The sequence below is a fragment of the Mesoplodon densirostris genome, chromosome 1 (assembly GCF_025265405.1).
Source record: "Mesoplodon densirostris isolate mMesDen1 chromosome 1, mMesDen1 primary haplotype, whole genome shotgun sequence".
NCBI classification, from domain to species: domain Eukaryota; kingdom Metazoa; phylum Chordata; class Mammalia; order Artiodactyla; family Ziphiidae; genus Mesoplodon; species Mesoplodon densirostris.
In genome coordinates, this window is record NC_082661.1 from 210896755 (window position 1) to 210919522 (window position 22768).

The window sequence follows — 22768 nt, forward strand, 5'->3', positions numbered from 1 at the left end:
CAGCCCACTCCCTCTACCTACCAGAGGACAGCTCCTCTAGGACTCCCACAGCTCCTACCTAAGGTAACCTTCTACTTACGCTCTGCTTTTCATTCCCTCTTGCTTACTCAAGGACACCTACCCAGTTATCTTCCACCACCCCTCACTTTTTCTCCCCTGCATCAATTTTTCCTTCTCTCCTGATTATAAAATTCTGTAATTCTTCTCCCTTCTCCCCTTCCCCTTCTAGGAAGATGGTATATAAGCCCCAAATTCTAACAGCCCCTGGGAGTCACTTTCTTTTTCTTTAAAAAAACAAAAAACAAAAAACTCCCACAGCTCCTGTCCATCCTAAGTCCCTACTAAGTCCCTCTTAAAACCACTCCAATCAGGCTTCCATCCCACCTCACCCTCACACCAAAACCACTGCTGACAATATTAGGTGACTGCCAAGTGACACATCCAATGACTTTTCTGATCAAAATGTAATTCACCGACCATAAAATTCACCCTTTGAAAGTATGGCTAGTTAAGTGATTTTGAATGTATTAATGATCAATTCTTAGTCAAACCACCAGCAACACTGAAAGCTGAATATTCTCTCCTGGAAACATTTTCTTCACTTTGATTTCAGGACAAGATCAGGAAGCTCGGTTTAGGACATATGCTTTTGAGACATTTAAGCAGAGATACAGCGGACGGTTGGATGCTGACAGGAGAGGACCTAGAGATACACACCAAGTGGTATGAAGACCCTGAAACTGGATCAGAAGGGGAGTGGCTGTTGAAACACTGCTGTGGCATAAAAGTTATTTTGAGCTGAAGGCATTTGCGTTCCTGAAATCCCTTATCTGCCTAGAAGCAGAGTACGCTCTCACACAAATTAATTGTCATAAGTCCTCTCCCCGGAAGCAACCAGGGAAAATTGACTCTTACCACCCGAGGCCAAGAGAAATCTGTACCACACCTAAACAGACCTGTCAAAAAATTATCTATTTCCCATCTATTCTCCTAAAGGCCCAGTTATCTTTCCTAAAAGTCATTTGTGTTCCCATAAGTGCCCTTCTCCCCCTCTCCTTTTATGAAGATGGTATTTAAGCTCAAATTCTAACCACTCCTTTGAGTTACATTTTTCTGTGAACTCCCTTTCCACATGATTAAATCTAACCTGCCTTTCTCTCTCGTTAATCTGTCTTTTGTTGGTTTAATTTGCAGGCCCCCAACAACTGAGCCTAAAAGAGTAGAGGCAAAGTTTTTCCTCCCCTCCTCTGCAGCTAAGAGAGGAACGCCAAGGACTCCAAGGACTGAGACCTAAGGATATGTTTACAATAGTGGCGATTAGGAAGCACCAGCCAAGAGATACGTAATTTGACAAAGTTAAAAATTACCAACTCCCTGGAATTCCCTGGCAGTCCAGTGGTTAGGACTCTGTGCTTCCACTGCAGGGGGCTCGAGTTCAATCCCTGGTTGGGGAACTAAGATCCCTCATGCTGTGCAGTACAGCCAAAAAAAAAAAAAAAAAAAAATTACCCACTCCATTTATTCTCACAAATTACACAACAAATCACTTATTTTATAGATGGTAATCTGGTTCTTGATGTGTAAAAATGCTATAAATAAGGCCCAAGGAAGTGATTCTCTTGTGTTCAAGATAATTGGAGGTCAGATGGAAAAGTACCTATGCTTCTTTCCACATTCTATAGTAATATGCACAGGGAAAATAAAATAGTACTGTCCCCTGGACACATGTGGCTACTGCTACTCAGCACTTGAAATGTAGCTGGCGAATGTTTTATGTTATTTAACTTATTCACTTAAATTTAAATAGCCACAAGTGGCTAACAGTTACCATACTGGACAACACAGGTCTAGACTGTTTACTCCTCAAAAATGTAATTCCTCATTCTTGGGTTACTTGATAAATAACCAATTTTATAACCCCATAAAAGATACATATACTTGAACACTGAGGTCACCCCACCCACTCTCATATCCATCCTGCATCAAAAAAAAAGAAGACAAGAAAAAGATGCATATACTTGCTATATGCTGTTATCAAATAAATTCATTCCTGAGTTTTAAAACAGCACAAAACTGTACTGTTTTTATTTCAAAAACAGGATAGTGCTATATATTTCAGGTTGAGAATAACAAATCTATAAAATGATTAAGTATACAATGGCTGAAAAAAGGCAATGCTTCTGTTATTTTAGAACTGTCTTCTGAACAACTGCTAAATGCAATTAAATCACTTTCCTCAAGCGAAAACAAATGAGGTGAATCCCTAAGGAATTAAATCTGATCCCCAAACAATTCACATTTTACCAAAACTTTTTTTTTTTTTTTTTTTTTTGCGGTACGCGGGCCTCTCACTGCTGTGGCCTCTCCCGTTGCGGAGCACAGGCTCCGAACGCGCAGGCTCAGCGGCCATGGCTCACGGGCCCAGCCGCTCCGCGGCATGTGGGATCCTCCCGGACCGGGACACGAACCCGCGTCCCCTGCATCGGCAGGCGGACTCTCAACCACTGCGCCACCAGGGAAGCCCTCAAAACATTTTTGACCATGTTTTTGCAGGAAGGGGGACCCCTTCCAGGGCCCGAGAGTGGGCTCTGCTTTAACTCTCGGAAATGAATTGTCCAAAGAGACACACATGCTGACAAAGCAAAAGGCTTTATTAGAGACGGGTGCCAGGTGGAGGGCGGCAGGGTAAGGGACCCCAGGAGGACTGCTGTGCCACGTGGCTCGCGGTCTCAGGCTTCATGGGAACGGGGGTAGTTTCTGGGTCGTCTCTGGCCCATCACTCTGACTCAGGGTCCTCCCTGGGGGCGCGCGCGTCCCTCAGCCGAGATGGATTCCAGCGAGGAGGCCTCGTCTCCTCCCTCCTCCTTTTGGCCCCTCGCGGATTCTCCCAGTTAGCTTTTGGAGGCAACACCTCATTCTTTATCAGGACCTCCTACTGTGAGACGACTCAGGCAAGCAGTTATCGTGCTTGTGCTTGGCCAAGGCCGGTGGTTTCGGTCCACAGTTCTCTAACAATAACAGAAATTTCATAACATTCTCATGGTGAATTTCATACTGCTTTATTCAGAATTTCAAACACCAAAGGTAGGCTAATGAAAGAAAAATAATTAATTTAAATAAACTATAACCCTGTCAGACACCCTCCAGGGCTTTCCTCTAAGAGTCACAAAGATCTAACAGTGTATGACCAGTACTTGGATCACAGCGCACCAAACAAACTAGCACTAAAACGTTCTTCTAGCCCCAGCTCATCGTGTAGGAACTTTCCTCTCGTGCCCTTTTGGCCTTCAGCCATCTCCCAAATTATAAGTAAAAGAATGATATTTTAGGGCCTCCCTGGTGGCGCAAGTGGTTGAGAGTCCGCCTGCCGATGCAGGGGATACGGGTTCGTGCCCCGGTCTGGGAGGACCCCATATGCCGCGGAGCGGCTGGGCCCTTGAGCCATGGCCGCTGAGCCTACGCGTCCGGAGCCTGCGCGTCCGGAGCCTGTGCTCCACAACGGGGGAGGCCACAACAGTGAGAGGCCCGCATACCGCAAAAAAAAAAAAAAAAAAAAAAAAAAAAAGAATGATATTTTAAAGTATCTCCTTTAGACTTCACTGCAAACCTGCCACTTCGGAAAGCCACATTTGCATTTGCAAGCTAAAAATTTGCCCACACAGGCTGTTGTAAAAGCAGGGACCTAACATCCATTATCTTTGTATCCTTTGGAGCTCTTCATACCCTGTTCTTGATTATTCCCACTGAATGAAAGACTAAATAGCAATATGCCACATCCCTGTATTAAGCAAAGTGGTTTCATAAAGATATTCTAACAAGAGGAAGTCACTAAGCATCCTGTTTAGAGAAGTTAGGTTCTGGTAGCATTAGTAAACTACATGTACAACCTAGAAAGAACAAAAATACACACCACAGAAGGTTCTGCCTGGAATCTGTGAAAGGTAAGGACAAATCTTAACGAACACCACCTAAGAACTCAATATATTAACACAGCTGGAGTTCACAGAAAAAATAATTATCCCGTTTCAAGGCAGGACATTCTTCCGGCCAGGAATGTCCTTCCCCATTCCTTTGCCTACAGCCTCAAATTCACTTGAGAGATTAAGACCAGTTCCATCCTTCAAGGAGCAGCACATGGCCCGGGAGGGGAGGAGGATTTAGAAGTGGCCTCCTAGAGGAGACTAACCAGTTGTACGGGAAGAAGAGAAAAGAGAAGAAAGTTGTCCTAGTAAAGTAACACCATTAAATTGAAAGAGATTGTGCTGGGAAATGCATGCTGTCTGTTACACTAGAGTTCAGCTCTGGGGACAGGGCAGTTAAGAAAATGAAGCTGCAAAAGTAAGCAAAGACCATCAAAGAGTGACATACGCCCTGCAGGGAGTAAAGACTTGACTCTGGAAGCTCCGCAGGTCCCTTCAGCCCTCCTGTCACTCGTCCTACACATCCCCATCCTTCCAGCACAGAGGAGATACTCCGTAAGGCCAGTGAGGGATCTATGGGGAACTAGTGACTTATGGAAAAAAGGTACAGGTAAAAAAAATGGGGGAACATTCCTTCCAATATAATGCCAACGACACTCATGGTTCAGCCTAATCTTTGTTTTTCGTCATGTTTGTTAAAAACACGTCAAGAGTAAACAGTGTTGTAAATAGTAAAACTTATCCTCCTTAAGTACAATTTTTGGACTTTGAAGATGTATACAGTCATGGGACTTCCCTGACCGTCCAGCAGCTAAAACTCCACACTCCCAATGTAGGGGGCCCCAGGTTCCATCCCTGGTCAGGTAACTAGATCCCACATGATGCAACTAAGAGTTCGCATGCCGCAACTAAAGATTCCCACGTGCCGCAACAAAGATCCTGTGTGCTGCAACTAAGACCTGGCACAGCCAAATAATTATTTAAAAATATATATATATATATATATATATGTATACAGTCATGTTACCACCAAAATTAAGACACAGACCATTTCCACCATCCCAAAGAAATTCCCTCTCCCTCCCCCCAAGTCCCTGACAACCACAGATCTGTTTTCTATCCCTTTTTCAATTTAATCTTAATCCTCCCTTTAAATAGATACAAGTGCACATAAAGTAAATACAGCTGACCCTTTGAAACCCAGCAGGACCCTGTGGGGGTCCTCCTGGGTACAAAAGCCTTTCTGTGCCCCTGGTTTCTTATTTGTAGGAAAAGGCTTCAGCCTCCTAGACCTTCCCTGAGTTCCAAAAGGCAGATTCAAACAGTTACTAATTAGAAGAGTGAAGGAACGCAGAAACAATGGAAAGGCAGGAAAGAAACAATAGTGCAGGGACTTCCCTGATGGCGCAGTGGTTGAGAATCCGCCTGCCAGTGCAGGGGACACGGGTTTGGGCCCTGGTCCGGGAAGATCCCACATGCCGTGGTGCAACTAAGCCCATGCATCACAACTACTGAGCCTGCGCTCTAGAGCCTTCGAGCCACAACTACTGAAGCCCGTGTGCCTAGAGCCCGTGCTCCGCAACAAGAGAAGCCACCGCAGTGAGAAGCCCGCACACCTCAACGAAGAGTAGCCCGTCACCGCAACTAGAGAAAGCCCGCGCACAGCAACGAAGACCCAACACAGCCAAAAGTAAATAAATGAATAAATAAATTGATTAAAAACAAACAAAAAAGAAACAATAGTGCAACCCTGGGGCAGGGTCCTGGTTCCTCCTCAAGGGATATATATTACAATATCTTTGAGCTCTTTTACAGGAACTGAGGCCCCCCACCTGGCTGGACAATGGTAACGTCAGGCTGAGCACTAGATTCCTGGAGCACCGCCCTGTTACCTCACCACCAACCAATCAGAAGAAAGCCACACACCCTGCAGCCCTCACCCCAAATTTTGCCTATAAAAACATTTCTCTGAAAACCATCAGGGAATTCCGGTCTTTTGAGCACAAAATGCCCGTTCTCCTTGCTTGGCCCTTGCAATAAACCTTCCTCTGCTCCAAACTCCAATGTTCCAGTTTGTTTGACCTCACTGTGTGTTGGGCACCTGAACCTGCATTTGCCAACACCTTAAACAACACAGGTTTGAACTGTGCAGGTCCACTTACATGTGGATTTCTTTTCCATAACTATATTAGAATTTTTTTTTTAAGATTTGCAACAATTGGAAAAGACTTGCAAACTACGTAGCCTAGAAATATTGAAAAAAAATGAAGGAAGTTAGGTATGTCATGAATGTGTAAAATATATGTAGATATACATGTAATATACAAAATATGTGTTAAGTTTTGGAGGAGTCAAAAGTTATACATGGATTTCTGACTGTACGGGGGTGCGTCCCTAACCCCTGCTATTCATTTTTCCTTTTGCGTTCTGACAAAATTTGCAAGGATTTTGCCCAAGTTTGTCTTAATCTGTGACAGAAAACTGAAACTTCTAGAAAATATTTAGTCAAATTGCGAGTACAAATGAAGAGTTAGACTATGTGCAACTTACATATATGTTACATCCCAAAGTTTCTTAATCTTTGGATCAGCAGTTTCCCGGATGAAATTGTGATGTTCCCTCCAAAGTCTGCTCGTAAAATGCTACCTAACACCCGTCATCAAACGTATGGGATTCGAGTTTCTCCAGCCCTTAAATGTAGTAGCCAGTAATCTTGGAGGCATTGCTTAGCCTCTCTAAGCCTGTTTCTCATCTGTTGAATTAAATTTCATTCACTAATACTCATTAGACTTCTACTACGTGACAGGCACTGGGGCTACAGGAGTGAACAAGACAAAAACATACAAACATCCCTGCCATCAATGAGGTTATGTAGGAAAAATGTCAGGGTCGACAGTGCAAAAGAGAAAAACATAAAGCAGAAGAGAAGAAGTGGTCGGGGGGGGGGGCTTTCCAATGAGGCCTTTGAGCAGAAACCTGAGGGTGGCTCTCTGGAGACGGGACACCAAGTCCAAGTGTCAGTCTAAGGAACAGCAAGGCCAGCGGGGCTGAGGCAGAGGGAGAGAGAGTGTAGGATAGAAAGTCAGAGGTTCAGGTCAGCTCTGGCAGCGCCCGCGCCTCGGGCCACTGCAAGAACTTTGGCCTTGGCTCCAAATGAGACTGGAAGGCACCAAAAAGTTCTGGGTGGCGCAATGACAAAATCGAACTATGTTTAAAAAGATCACTCTGACTTGGGGATGGGGGGCAGGGGAACAGAGCAGGGAGACCACCTAGAGGCTACTGCAGCCATCCAAGAGCCAAGATGGGAACCCCGTCCTGCACCCCTCCTCCCAGCCTATGACAGCTGGGCTTGTTTTGCCCTAGAGATACTACCAGACATGAGACAAGCACTCAGAAACTGTAAGTAAGAACAGTACCTGGTTTCTAAGGAAGGGTGTATTCAGATATATATCTTAGGATGCCAGGAGTACCCCCGGTCTGCAGCCCTTTACCCACAAGAAGGTGGGGCTGGGACGATGGGGAAGGCCCAGGACTCCAGCAGGCAAAAGGCACCTACGGCCACAGCAAGGTCACGGCCAGTGGAGGTTTTATAGTGAGTCTCTGCTGTCCGTCCCATTCCAAAAGACCCCCACCTCCCCCGACTCTGCCCAGGCAGGGAAAAGCAGTGGGAAGTAGAATGGTCCAGCCTCAGGCCCACGGAAACCCACTTACGCTTACATTTTACATTTATACTCATGTTACATTTACGTTTACACTCACACTCACTTACGCTTAAGAGGGAACTGACAGATGTGGACAGGGAATGCTGCCTGCCGTCCCAGGAAACAAGGAGTGCCGCCTGTCACTGCAACAAACCAGGCTCTGACCACCGGCCATCCCCATACCTCCCGACGCCCCTCCACCAAGCCCCCACGGTGCACACCGAGGGGAAATTAGAGAAAAAGAGGAAGCACTGTGTGCTCTGGGCACTGGCCCTAGATCGTTCATAGGCATATCTAAGAAAAAATTACAATGAGCCCAGATGCTGGTATCTTCCTGTACATGGAAAAGCACTAAAATCCTTAACTTGTGATGTCTGTTTTTTGTGACTATCAGTTGTCTTTGATGTCTGACTACACGGTTTGTTTTTTGTTTTTGTTTTTTGTTGTTGTTGTTCAGCAAAAACTCCTAAATATCCTGGCTATTCCCTTATCTCTTTGGAGCAGTTCCTCAGAGCTCTCCGAGAGGCTGTCTCCTGAGCTTCAGTCTTCAGTAAGGTCCTCACATAAAAGTTAACTTGCAACTTTTAGGTTGTGCGTTTTTCTTCAGTCGACCATTTTAGTGAACAACAAAGGGACCCAGAGCAGACTTCTCTCCTTCGCCTGAACTCTATGAGGATCTGGAGCCTTGGTACCAGCAAAGGCCTCTTGTGCCCGGCCGCCTCCAGACGAATTTAGGTAAGTCTCTTCTGGGTCTTGGATTTCCTATTACTGGCTGATGATCCTAAGCTTTATCTGGTGGTGGATAAACTCCTCGTTGGAAGAGCAGACTTTCCTTGAACTTAGTTTCAAGAAGAGGTACCTGGGTTACCCCAGATGAATGCACTGGGAAGATTCTGCTCAGTTTAAAGACGTGAGCGGTTACCACAGTTGAGACACACTGGGAAGATTTTATTACGTATTTGTTGCCGAAATCTCGGCTTCTGTACGCCAGCGCCGAATAGAAATACGGAGACAGAATTTAGGAGACAAGAGAAAAAAGTGGCTTTATTTCTTTGCTAAGCCAAGAGGGGACACAGTGGGCTAGTGCCTCCCAAAACTGTGCCCCTCCTCCCCTCCACCACCACTGGGGAATCGGAGAAGATTTTATATGCGGGGCTCGCAGTCTGTGGTATATGATAAGGATCAAGATAGTGAAGGTCTTGCATTCTTTTCCTCCTTGCATTATTTCAAAACAGTCATCGTGGCATCAGGCGGCCCGGTAATTGGGTCCCTCTTTCTCTGGTTTATTGGCCTGCACAAGCTTCCTTCTGAAATGCAAAAGCTACAGGGGGTGGTTTGCGGCCAGGGAGCATAGGCAATTTACATAAAGTTAGGGAGTGACAGGAGCAGGATGTAACTCACACAGAGTCAGGGGGTGACAGGGGCAGGATGTAATTGACATAGGGTCAGAAAGTGAGAGGTTAGCTTTGTGAAGTACCAATCTAGTTACAGACACTACAGATGAGTAACAGTTAAAATAAAACAAGGAGTGATTAACTCTTTCAGGCCAGGTTATGTTTCTTCTCTAGCCTGTTCATTGTCCCCTTTACTTTCCTTGCTCTCAGGAGAGGAAAAATTTCATTTCTATTTTTGCTGCAACATACACATACAGAATTCATTCCTACAAGTACCTGCTTAGTTGGGAATTAAAGGAAATCTCACCCTAAAAATGGCCAAATTGGGATTATTCTAACATTCCAAAATGAATGTTAAAAGAACCCCAATTAATTCTTTTAACATTCCAAAATTAATTAACTAAAAACATTCTAGCTGTGAGTGCAGCTACAAAAAGCCAGCTTGGTAAAACATCTTTTCAGAATTCCGACCTTAAAGGAACAAAAGCCCTTCTAGGAGGAACTTGCATTTCTCTCCCTGCATCTTTGAGATGTAAATGTTCTACCTGATCTTATGCCTTCCCCCCGCCCACCCCACCCCACCCCGCAGGGTTTTGAGAGCTCTGACAATGGCCAGACAATGGATCTTTTAAATTGGAGAGACTTCTAAATTGGTAAATTTTTAGAGGGCTCTCACTATAAACAGCTGTTTTATTGGTACCGATGAAAAGACCAAAGCAGAAAGTAAATACAAAAAAATATAATGGCTAACCTTAACAACTCCCTTAGTTTAAAACAAATAAACAGCAACAACAAAAAAACAGTTTGGGAAGCTGCATCTGTGGTCAGTTTCCCCTCAATGGGTCTTACAGATGCTAATAAAAGCATTAGATTAATTGTTAATCAGGTTGATTAACAAGGGAATAAGAAACTGAGGGGAAAGTCTAGAGAAGTCTTCCCAACAAGGTGGAAATTTTAAAGGGACTTATCCTAAAAGGATAAAAATCTTTAGATGGTTAAGAAATGGGATAAATAAAACAGACATTAATGAGATTAAAATAAATGTTTTGATACAACACTAAGGTTGGATGGCCAAAGGGACCTCCATTGGTCCCCAATACTAAAGAGCCCCAAACAAGTCTACTCTATTTACCCCAGTTTACAACATACATGTATTTAAAAGGCTGCTGGGGACTTCCTTGGTGGTCCAGTGGTGAAGACTTCGCCTTCTAATGCAGGGGGTGCGGGTTCCATCCCAGGTTCAATCCCTGGTCAAGGAGCTAGGATCCCACATGCCTTAAGGCCAAAAAACCAAAACATAAAACAGAAGCAATATTGTAACAAATTCAATAAAGACTTTTAAAAAATGGTCTACATCAAAAAAAAAAAAAAAAAAAAAAGTCTGCTAGAAAATTACACTGAGATACCTGACCAGCAATTGCTTGGGGCAACAGGCCAATTAATCAAGTTGGCTCAACTCCTCAACTGGGGACGTCAAAGCCTTTTACACAAAAATAGATAAAATGGTCTGGGGATAAAAAGAAAGGTTTCTAGGGTCAACAACAAATTGGTATTTTCCATTGGCACTTGCCATCTCCTTCTACAAGGATTAAATCAAGTACTGCTGCAGCTGCTGATTTTCAAAACCCCCTGAAAGGAGTTCAGGGTAGAGAGCAGAAACGAAGCCCTCTGTGCTCTGGGAACAACTGGCAGAACAGGTCTTCAGAGAGATATTTTCAGGAGCCGATTTTATGAGCACAATTCTTTTATCTCCTCATATCTAGAAAAGCACCAAAATCCTTCCTGGTGACGTCTGCTCCTCGAGACTAGCAGAAACCTTTTGCAAGAAATATGTGCTTGATTGCATGTACTCCCCCTTCACCAAAATCACGTATATACTGACCTCCCCACCCTGCCTCTCGGGAGCAGTTTCTCAGAGCTCTATGAAATGCTGTCTACCGGGCTGCAGTCCTCATTTTGCCCCAAATAAAACTGAACTTGCAACACTCATGTTGTGCATTTTTTTTAAGTAGACACTGGGACTCCTTGTAAGACCAAGCCTAGTTGATGGGGTCTTAATGGAGGCTAAAATTAAAGATATAAGACTTGATAGAACTGAGATGAATGTTTATAAAAGCTGGTATATTTGAATGGGCTTTATATAAGATGGTTACATCTCTTCTACCAATTATATTATGGGATAAACATTAGGTCTCACTGGGGAATGCTTTCCTTGCCTGGTATAAGATAGGGCATATAAATCTGCCCCTCAGGTAATACTGATTAAACATACTAAGGAAAATCAATAAGGCTATCTGAGCCCACACAATATGAAATAAAACTGGGAGCTAATATTCAGGGACTAATAAAAACAATAATGGAGATTTTTTTTTTTTTGCCCCTAGGGTAAACTGCTCTGGGTTTAATTTGTACACTCAGAATCTGAGGGCCTTTGTTGAATGCCCTGTGCAAAGTTTGGAAGGCATGATAGATTGAACCCTAAAGTTCTAGAACATAGAACTCTTGATTTTCAGTGTAGTTGGAAATCTTACTGATATAAAAAAGCAAATTAAAGAAAATGTAGTTGGGCAAATCAATCTTTCAATATCATTTAGGTGGCAGGCCAGTTCTCTGGGGAATTAAAAGCAACTGTCTTTGTCTTGCAAATCTCTACAAATCAGAAATGTAAGTACAGCCCAGGAGGACCTGAGACTGAGCCTAATTAGCTCAATCAGGTAGAACCTGAACCCCCTTCCTCCACCAAAAAAAAAAAAAAAAAAGGGAAAAAGAGGGGGGCCTTGTTAATAAACTCAAACTGCTGGAAAGGCTCCCTCACCAAATCTAATTCACAGCCTCCTTCAGGATTTATCAAGGACAGATACAAATCTTAAAAATCTTTTCCACAACAGTGAAAAGCTTTAGTCATCTGAGCAAATAAATTTAACTTACTCCAAATATTACTTATAAACTAGTAAGTTTATAATGTAATAACTGATTCATGACTAAGTTTTGAAATGAAGTTGTAAGATCTCTATTTATGTCTGTTTATATGTCCGTGTATACATTATACACATGATATGTCCATACCTCCAGATAATATTATCAAAATTAACTTTATAAAAGACCTGTATTTAATTGACTTAAAAGTAAGCACTTACAAATTGAGTATTTTTAATTATAATAAAAAACTAACCCAAATTTCAAGTTCATGTGATCTGGGAAATATTCAATATTAAGTTAATATCCAGTTTTAAAGTTTAAATTTGTTGGTTTAATTAATACGGACATGTCTTACTTTTATTGCACCTAGGTTTACTAAAAGTTAAATAGGTCATATTATCTCTGATAACTTCATCAAGAAAAATCTCTTGAAATGATGGCTGACTTGGTCTAATGTCTCACGAAGTTTTCATGCGTAATCTAAACACAACTGTAATTCAATAGATATAAATGGGGTAAGAGCTTTTAGGTAAATTCTTTAAGAATAATTATGTTTTATGGTATGTCTACTTAAAAACTAGTTTCTCCAGATTTTTGGTGACTTAAAACTTCAGAGTTTTGCTAAGTTAAATGATGGAAATTTATTAAATGTCTAGATCCTTCCCAAATAAAATAAGATACTGAAACATTACTCAACATAGGCTGCCTTTTACGGAGAAACTAAAGATATTTAGGTTTATTAATAAAAATGTTTGATGTCACACTGAAAAATTTTCTATTAAAAAAAAGCACATATTTTTTAGAAATCATAAACAGTATTTGTGATTTTGCCAATCTATAGAATAATAATGTGAAAGACAGTTTATAATTGCTTCTTAGTTTTCACTAGAAATTAAGGTTTTTAAAAGATTAGAATTCTGGTTAATATATGTAATGGAGACAACTAAAATTGGTAAGGAAAACATCTTTGTATGAAAGGAAAAAAGGTATATAAAGTGGAAACACATTTTGTTGAGGGAAAAGAAAGTAATTTTGTCCTGGAGAGAGAGAAAGAAAGGAAAAGCGTAGGACAAAATGTGATGAAAGTAAAAAAGAAAGTTACAAAAGGTATGTGGAAATGGAATCCTGAGAAAAGAGTTCTGTACACAGTCAGGATTGGCTAAGATTAAAATAAAGTTTAATTGAGTAAATAAATTTCAATATCAAAAGTAAGCTAGCATGATTAACATAAATATGGATCTGAAATTTAACTGAATCTTTTTATCTCTGTGAACTCAATCAACAGACACTAAAATTATAACTAAAATATAGGGAGAGTGTCCAAATCTTCTGGATATTAAGGGGCCCTATGAGCACACAAAAAGACAAGAGAAATGAAGATCTTGCCTAAAACCCTTCTTTTCAGAATGAGAAAGTAGGCTCAATGGCTTGCCCCAAGATTGGGGGAGGCAGGGGCCAGGACCTCACAATTCATTTGAAGACATTTTGCACATGTGAAAGATATGATCTCAACACACCATTGTAAAGCAATTATACTCCAATAAAGATGTTTTTTAAAAAAAAGGGCATTAAACCCTTAAAGAAAAATAAATAAATAAATAAAATCTTTGCCCTTTAAAAAAAAAAAAAGAAATATCTTATTTCACTCTGTCACCCAACCTGGATTCTAGAGCATATGGTTAATTTGTGTTAAAAATAAATAAAGGCATTTAACTTCTGCCAAAAAAAAGTGATATGAACAGATGTCCGTAACATGAATATATACTGACTGGCACTTCTGATTTGAATTCAAGACTGTGGGGTTTGCACATAACCACTTTTATATTACATCTGTGTCTTCTTTCTTCCACACAAAGAATAATGATTCTCAAGACTCGGGAGATGATAGAATCTGAATATCTCATAATTATTTCTTTGTTTTACTGCACATTACATACATAATAATTTCAGAGTAATAAAATATTAATACTACCATCACCAATATGATTACTGAAAGTTAAAAAGAAATTTTTTCGGTACAGCCACTATGGAAGACAGTATGGAGGTTCCTCAAAAAATTAAAAATAGGGTTGCCATATGATCCAGCAATCCCACTCCTGGGTATATACCCAGACAAGATTATAATTTGAAAAGATACATGTATCCCTATGTTCACAGCAGCACTGTTTACAACAGCCAAGACATGGAAACAACTTAAATGTCCATCAACAGATTAATGGATAAAGAAGATAAAATGGTATATGTATCCAGTGGAATATTAGCCATCAAAAAGAATGAAATAATGCCATTTGCAGCAACATGGATGGACCTAGAGATTATCATACTAAGCGAAGTAAGTCAGAAAGAGAAAGACAAATATCATATGATATCACTTATATGTGGAATCTAAAATACAATACAAATCAACACATCTATGAAACAGAAACAGAAACAGACTCACAGACATAGAGAACAGACCTGTGGTTGCCAAGGGGGAGCGGGCATAGGGGAGGGAAGGAATGGGAGTTTGGGATTAGCAGAGGCCAACTATTATACATAAGATGGATAAACAACAAGGTCTTATTGTACACACACACACACAACTCAGTTATTTTGCTGTACATAAGAAATTAGCACAACATTGTAAATCAACTATACTTCAATAAAATTTAAAAAAAAAAAGATATGATCTCTACATATCTGCCCTTCACATATATTGAGCCATTGGTCAGGACATAGTTTAAATAGGTTAATGAGCTAAAAAAAATCCTACTTTCTTATCAGAGCCTGAAAAAATAAAAATTAATGTGTTCATTGTTTTGTAAGCACTTATGGGTCATCATTTGAGAAAAAGTGGGAAATTTTAAAGCTCTAAACCCTGCCAATTTCATTTCTTTCCCACAAGAGACTGAACCCAAATTGGCAAATGCAATCAGGGCCTCTAGAATGTTTGAAATTTAAGGCATTACTTGCCTTGTAGAGATGCATTTGCTAGGTCACAAATCTATGCAACTTAAAAATATCAAAGCAACTCCCAGCAACACACCTAGTACCCACATCTTGGTTTCTTATAACAGCCTCCAAAACAAGGAACCAGAGTGCCTTGGAGAAATGGTTGATGCCAGGGTTGGGGCATGGAAAATACAAAAATGAGCCTGGAGCATTTCATGATACCAGAAAGTAAGGAAATGCTTTTTAAAAAACGGGGATATATCTGGGCTTCCCTGGTGGCGCAGTGGTTGAGAGTCCGCCTGCCGATGCAGGGGACGCGGGTTCGTGCCCCGGTCTGGGAAGATCCCACATGCCGCGGAGCGGCTGGGCCCGTGAGCCATGGTCGCTGAGCCTGCACGTCCAGAGCCTGTGCTCCGCAAGGGGAGAGGGCACAACAGTGAGAGGCCCGCGTGCCGCAAAAAAAAAAAGAAAAAAAAAAAAAAACGGGGATAAGGAGGTGGTATGTCAAAAGGGCACAGGGGCCAACCTGAAAGAAGAGCTCCCAGTGGCCAAAGATGGAATAATTTGAGCAGCAAATTAAATAATGACAGTATCGGATTATAACCTATATAATAAAATAAATATCCATGAGTCTGTACTGATACAAATAGTTGAATAAATAAATGGTGAAGGAACAGCTCTTCCTTACAGAAGAATTCTCTTTAATAAACATTGAAGGAATGAGAAAAACAATTTTTAAATCACCATTAGAACAACACAGTACCATGTACATCAAGTTCCACCAATGGATGCTAAAACTAGTGAATAAAGATTTAAGGAGAGGGGCTTCCCTGGTGGCTCAGTGGTTAAGAATCCGCCTGCCAGCTCAGGGGACACGGGTTCGAGCCCTGGTCCAGGAAGATCCCACATGCCGCGGAGCAACTGAGCCCGTGTGCCACCAACTACTGAGCCTGCGCTCTAAAGCCCACGAGCCACAACTACTGAGCCCGTGTGCCAAAACTACTGAAGCCCGTGTGCCTAGAGCCCGTGCTCTACACGCAACAAGAGAAGCCACTGCAATGTGAAGCCCACATGCCGCAACTAGAGAAAGCCTGCTCACAGCAACGAAGACCCAATGCAGCCAAAAATAAATAAATAAATAAATAAATAAATAAATAAAAGATTTAAGGAGAAACAAGATATTTGCATGGTCCAAGTTTCTCTCCCAAGATATCTACTAAATACAAAAGGAAAAACGATAACTTTCCATCGGGGACCTGACAAACAGCACTTAACCAAGGTCTACATCAGTCATAAGACATCATACACCTCTGCTATGATGCACTGGGATTACTTCTAGTATTTCTTCCCAAAATGGATAGCTTCAATCTAGTCATGAGAAAATACTGAGTACTAATTGAGGGACATTCTAAAAAATAACTGAACAGTACGCTTCAGAAGTGTCAAGGTCAGGAAAAACAACAGAACAGAAGGTTGACGAGTTGTCATAGTTTGGAGGAAACTAATGATACACAACAATCAAACGCAATGTGAGCTCCTAGGCTGGATCCTGAACAGAAAAAGGATAGTGAAAAGCTGATGAAATCCAAGTAAGTCTATAGTTTAGTTAATAGCATTTACTAATGTTAATCCATTAGTTTCGACAATGGTACTACAGTTTACGTAAGATGTTATAGGAACTCTCTGTACCACTTTTTTTGCAACATTTCAGTAAGTCTAAAAATAATTCCAAAATAAAAAATTAAAATAAATAATGAAATAACCCCAATATTTTTCAATGTTTATAATGCAAGTGTAATATTAGACATAAATTGCCATCTTTGCTCTTTAAAACTTCCTCGTCAAGACTTATACAGCCCAGCCACGGCTGTATCTATTCTGAAAAGCATTGTTTTATAAAGACTAACACATCAAAGATCTCTTTCCCTTGTTTCTCATAACATATGGAGGGAGAGGAGAACAGCAATTTTGATTTTTGTTGAAAAATTCAAGCCACTTGAATTTTTGCTTGCTTCCACTAGGAAGCAAGATAGAACACATCTCACTGGGGGAGAGGGAAGGTATATATCTAAGGATGAAATCAGAACACAGTGAGGGGTTTGTAGCTCCAGGAAAGAGCTAAAAGTAGCAAGGATGGATCTACACTGTAGCAGCTGGAATGAGTCACCTGGCCCTAGGCTGCCAGTAATAACTGGGCATAAATCAACACTGCACATGTCAAACGGATTGTACTCATAGCTTAGATTCCAGATGGAAGCAGTGAACGGTTTGGCGTGATAATAACAGTGCTATCAGATTTAAGATACGACTTAAATTAGGTTTTTAACTACAGTTAGCCCATGGCTTTATGGTTTCTGAAGTGCACGTGTTTTGTTGTTGTTGTTTTCAGTATGCGGGCCTCTCACTGCTGTGGCCTCTCCCGTTGCAGAGCACAGGCTCCGGACACGCAGGCTCAGCGGCCATGGCTCACGGGCCCAGCCGCTCCGCGGCATGTGGGATCTTCCCGGACTGGGGCACGAACCTGCGTCCCCTGCATCAGCAGGCGGACTCTCAACCACTGTACCACCAGGGAAGCCCCAGTACACGTGTTTTATTTGAGGTAACTATCATATGAGATATCCTGGAAAGACATATAACAGTCTCCTTGTGTTATGAAACAGGAGAAAGGTGGATCAGAAAGATTTCTAAAACAAAGTGCATGGCTGGTTTGCAGAACCCTTCACGGATGGGTCAGATAAGAATACTAAGTGTTCTCAGTACACCTAACAGTCTGTAGAACTATTCTGGCACTTTCAACTAACCCATATTCCACTTGTGGACTCAAAGAACATCAGACCTCTCCCATTCAAACTCATATATTCTCTGGTCCCATGAAGAAACCGTGGCCCAGAGAGATGACGAGACTTCATCAAAAGTAGAAAATGAAGAAATGGCACCGTTGATTAGACCTAAGTTAGGTCTGGGCCTCCCTACTCCCACCAGATCACACGATCTTCTCATGTCCCTGCATGCCTTTACAATGAGCTGCTCTGTGAACATGGAAGGAAACTGAAACTAATGACCAGGCTAAGTTTAAAAGAAAAAAGAAAGAAAGGATTGGTGAACTTGAATAAAGTTCAACACAGTCTTTTTGTCCCAGCTATAAATGACCCTGTGAGTTCTCAGCCTCCTCCTCTATAAATATGAAACTCCAATATCTCCCTGAAAGGTTTGGTGTGAGCAAAAAAATGAGAACGAATGTAAAAACCACCTGCAGACCACAAGCACTCACCACAGTTAACGGCCACTTTTATTAATTCTGAGGACCTGATCATCATGTCTTAAGGCATTCCAAACTAATATGGGATGATGGAGGAAAAGGGATAAAATGAAATACTTTCTTCTCCCTTTCTAAGGATCCTGTTGTCCCTCTAACTTTTCTATCCCTCTTTCCCTTTCCCCAGGGTGGGCTCAGGGTGCGGCCAGGGTAGGGCTGTGCAGGACGGGGAAAAGAAGAGGCAGACCTCCTGTGCAAAAGCATCCGAGGTGTGGGTACCTCTCAGGCAGTCTTTATTACTCTTTCCTTGTGAGACACTCAGCTCAAGTGTCTTCAGAGAGAGATCATAGGGCCTGCTGTTTTCTAGAGACTTCCATTTTTTATGCCTCCGGGTAAAAACTCAACGCCTGTGAAATGACAGAGAACTACCTAATGCTACCTGGGTCTAAGCACTAATTTCCAGCCAAACCTTGTTCTAAAGAGTAACAGGTCTGGACTTCCCTGGTGGCGCAGTGGTTAAGAATCCGCCTGCCGATGCAGGGGACACGGGTTTTGAGCCCTGGTCGCCCATGCACCACAACTACTGAGGCTGCGCTCTAGAGCCCTCGAGCCACAACTACTGATCCCACGTGCCTAGAGCCCGTGCTCCACAACAAGAGGAGCCATCGCGATAAGAAGCCCGTGCACGGTAGCCCCCGCTCGCCGCAGCTAGAGAAAACCCGCGAGCAGAAATGAAGACCCAACGCAGACATCAATAAATAAAATTAAAGAAAAAAGAAAAAAGAAAACTCTAAAAAAAATTTTTTTTTAAAAAAGAGTAACAGATCTTTTCAATTGCAAGCCCAAAGGGACTGAGCTAGTGAGCAGCGTTTTCAACGGGGTTTCTGACCTTGTCAAGATTTCATTCCACCCTTCTTGCTGAAAACAAAACTTCTTCCCTGAAACTGGGATGAGGGCATCACTTCTGCTTTACCCACACCCACCAACGCCAGTTTAAACGACAGAACACTACTTGCAACGCTACGATTCTCTGGATGTTTTATTTATTTCTATAAACAAGCTAACTGTGTGGCTCAAAAATTAGATGTCCACTTTCTAACAGTCTCCTAGTAAAGGAGAATACCGGCTTCCAAAAAACAAGAGGGGGCGAGGGGGCTGCGGTGAGAAAGGGGAGTGAGTGTTAATGGGTTTTTAGGGGAGAGGATGATGAAAATGTGATGACTTCACAGACTATACACTTTAAATAGGTGTGAACTCAATGATATGTTCTCATAAATTAGATCTCATAAAACTGCTGTTGGGAACAAAACACAAAACTATGAGGCCCAATTCAGCTAGACAGTTTCTTGGTTCACATCCTGGAGTGAAGTGGGAACTGATTTTTTTAAAGGATAAACTTTAGCTTCCTGTAGACCTATAATATCCTACATCCTATAGAGAGGATGACCATTCAAGTTCTTTAATTTTCACTAAAAAATCTCAACCCTAACCTATAACCCCAATAAGCAACAGAGAATAAAAGTTCCCACTTGATATAACCTTCAACTGCTGCCAAACTGCTGTCAGAAACGCTACAGAGGGGGCTTCCCTCGTGGAGCAGTGGTTAAGAATCCACCTGCCAAGGCAGGGGACACGGGTTCAATCCCTAGTCCGGGAAGATCCCACGTGCCGTGGAGCAGCTAAGCCCGCAAGCCACAACTACTTGAAGCCCACGTGCCTAGAGCCCGTGCTCTGCAACAAGAGAAGCCACTGCAATGAGAAGCCCGCGCACCGCAATGAAGAGCAGCCCCCGCTCGCCACAACTAGAGAAAGCCCACATGCAGCGACGAAGACCCAACACAGCCAAAAATAAATTAATTAATTAAATTAAAAAAAAAAAGCTAGAGAGAGAAATACAGAGTATCTGAAGATATATGAGGTCCGCCTACCCCTCTATAAAATCTAGATTTAGTCCCAAATAAGCCCAAACTATCAAACTGCAGCAAGTGTGACCATAGGGGCTTAGCAACCTACAAGCGTTTCTCGTAATACTTATGGTAAGGAAAATGACAACTACAGCCAGCAGTCCTAGAAAATGCACTATTGGCATGTACTATGGGATGGGCACCCATGTACTATGGGATGGGCACCCAGACTCTCCCACCGCCATCCTTCAGTCTCCTCTGCATCCTTCTGTGACACAAGACATTTGCCTCAGAAGCAGATGCCAGGAAAATCTTCTCTAAGGATCTCATATATTTCCTGTCTTTATCCTCACTGAATTGTTTGACTGATCGGTCCCTTTTTATTTTAGCTTCCAAGGCGTAACTTTAATTTGCTGTCCACATCATTCTAATGTGCTCCCCCATGGTGACTCTTCTCTTGGTGCATTTTACTTTCCATCTGTAACACTTACGCTTGCTTCAAATGTTCTTGAATGCTTAATAAAAATAATGCAGAAATTGATTTTGGCTGTTCAGTGTATTTTCATACCATTCTGATGCAACAGAATGTCTCCTATGGGAGCTCTTGCTGAATGCCCAGGGTCTGGAACAAAGATGACCAGTATACATTTGTTACTATGAATCTTCTTATTTTTTTTTCCTGAAAATGTAATGAGCTTTTATATTTCTACTATTGGGCAAGAGAATAAAATGAGGCAACATTACAGGTATTTTTTTTTACCTGTTGGCTAGATTTACAATCTAATTTTTTGGTCGTATGTTTTTCTGTATTGTTCTAACTTCTCCAGTATTATTTTTAATAAGTATTGAAATAAGCTGGTTAATTTTTTGAAGTTAATCATTAGTAGTAGTTGAACTAGCAAGAACTAGCAAGTAGTTCTGTCAACTACCCACAGAAAAATTACGAAAAGCAGCTCAATATAACTCTTTGGCAAACCATCCAAAGTTGTGCACGCATTTTATGTCCTGGGGAGAAAAAGACATAGAATATATTGGCTAATCCCTTTAAAAGCACCAATATTAACACATTTCTCTCCTATTTCCATACTCAATAAGTTTTTATCCACCCAGTATCAACTCTAGCTTCATACACTTAGGGAAAGGCAAGAGTTTTACCAACCGGCTAACACACACTACCAGACACGGAATCGGTTGCACCAAGACACTGTTTTCTGGTTAAAAAAAAAAAAAAAAAGAATCTATATTTTCAGTCTGTTTCATACTCACTTTCAAATGAAACTGGCTGGGAGGGACTAATTAAAACCTAGTCATCTCAGTTGTACAGTTTTCTAATCTCTACCAAATGCAAACGCGCAACAGCCACGGACCTTTCATGGCACACACATCCCAAACGGCTTTCACAGCTTAGTCGCTCAGTTAAACAGTGGTTCAGTTTAATTTAACCAAGGGCTTCGGTCTCCGGAGCTGTGATGCTCCGAGGCAGAGCACTAACAATCATTTACATAAACGCTAAGCTGAGTCAGCTGGACCTTCCAAACATACCCGACCGAACCAGCTTCCACTCAAGGACAGCAAGCGCCCGCACTACGCGCCCCTTTCCAGGCGGCCTCCTTCCAGCGTCCGCCCAGTCTGGCTCCCTCTTGCGCCTGGCGCGCGCGCTCGGGACCCGGCGCGTAGCGGCGCAGGACCCAGGACCGAGGACCCAGGCCGCGCCCGCCGGAGGGGCGACTTTCTCCGACCGACGCCCACGCCCCGGCGGGCAGCCCAGCCGCCGCGCCCGCGCGCTCCCCGCGAGCCCCGCACTCACCGGCGCCGCGGGCCAGCCTGGGAAGGCGCTGGCCCTGGATGACAGTCACTGTCAACGGGAAGCGGGCGGCGAGCTGGGAGAGCGCAGGGCGGGGCCCCTCTCTCGCACCCCGGCTCCCTCGGGTTCGGTGCCCGAAGGCCGGCGGGAGGCGTGGCGCTGCCTGCCTCGCCGCTGATAAGGGCTCAGCGCTCGGGCGGAATGCGGGCGAGTGCTGTGTGAGCGCATCCACCCTGGCGCTGGACCACACCGTCACCTGCCCGCGGGGACCGGCTGACGGAGATGACTATCCCGGAGCCCGCAGGGACAAAGCCACAGGTCCTGGCCTCCGGGGCTCGCACGAAACGGACAGGGGCGATTGGCCCTGGAAGCCCCAGGACGCTACCCGGGCCGATCAATACCTGGTCTGACCTGGATGGATTTGGCCACTGCCGATGTCCCACGCTCCTAAGCACCAGGGGAGGCGGACACCGAGTTTTGTTTTTTGTTTTTTTGTTTTTTCTGTCGCACACGTTGTCCACCCCCAGAGCAAGTAGGCGGTCTCTAATGTATGAGCTTCTGAGAAATCAGGTGCGCGCGCCCCAGGGCCAATAAAATCAGGAACTGAATCTAGGGGTGGAGGAAACAAAACTTGCTGAATGAAAATAGTACTATGAACAGGTTAAATGTATCCCTCACACTCCTGTAATAAATATCAGTACTTCTGTTCAATACACTGATGGTGTAGAAAAGCTGGAAAGTGTGCAGATTCAGGAAAAGAGTTCCTAACCTCATCCCAGTAAGTTCTTAAGATGATCACTGCCATCAAATTGTTTGAGAAATCCAGATTAAAGCCAGCATTTCATAAATGTATTGCATTATAAAGAGTCATTTTAACTTATAAATTAGCATTTTACTTCGGGCTAATTATTTTCAAATGCCCTGTCTTCTCATTTAGTG

The 22768-nt window shown here is 42.7% G+C and overlaps 2 protein-coding genes across 6 annotated transcripts in view; both read right to left on the reverse strand.

Moving 5' to 3' along the window:
- Positions 1-22768, reverse strand: part of PPM1K (protein phosphatase, Mg2+/Mn2+ dependent 1K) — a 449751-nt gene that overhangs the window by 339964 nt on the left and 87019 nt on the right. The gene's annotated exons all lie outside the window — the stretch shown is intronic.
- ABCG2 (ATP binding cassette subfamily G member 2 (Junior blood group)) overlaps positions 1-22768 on the reverse strand; it is a 135514-nt gene that overhangs the window by 50598 nt on the left and 62148 nt on the right. The window contains exon 1 of one of the 5 annotated variants that reach the window (XM_060114920.1): positions 21833-21853. The exons of the other annotated variants lie outside the window; for them this stretch is intronic. The gene's annotated coding sequence lies outside the window, so the exon portion shown is untranslated. Of the gene's footprint in view, positions 1-21832; positions 21854-22768 lie in introns of those variants that run through there. 5 annotated transcript variants of the gene reach the window in all.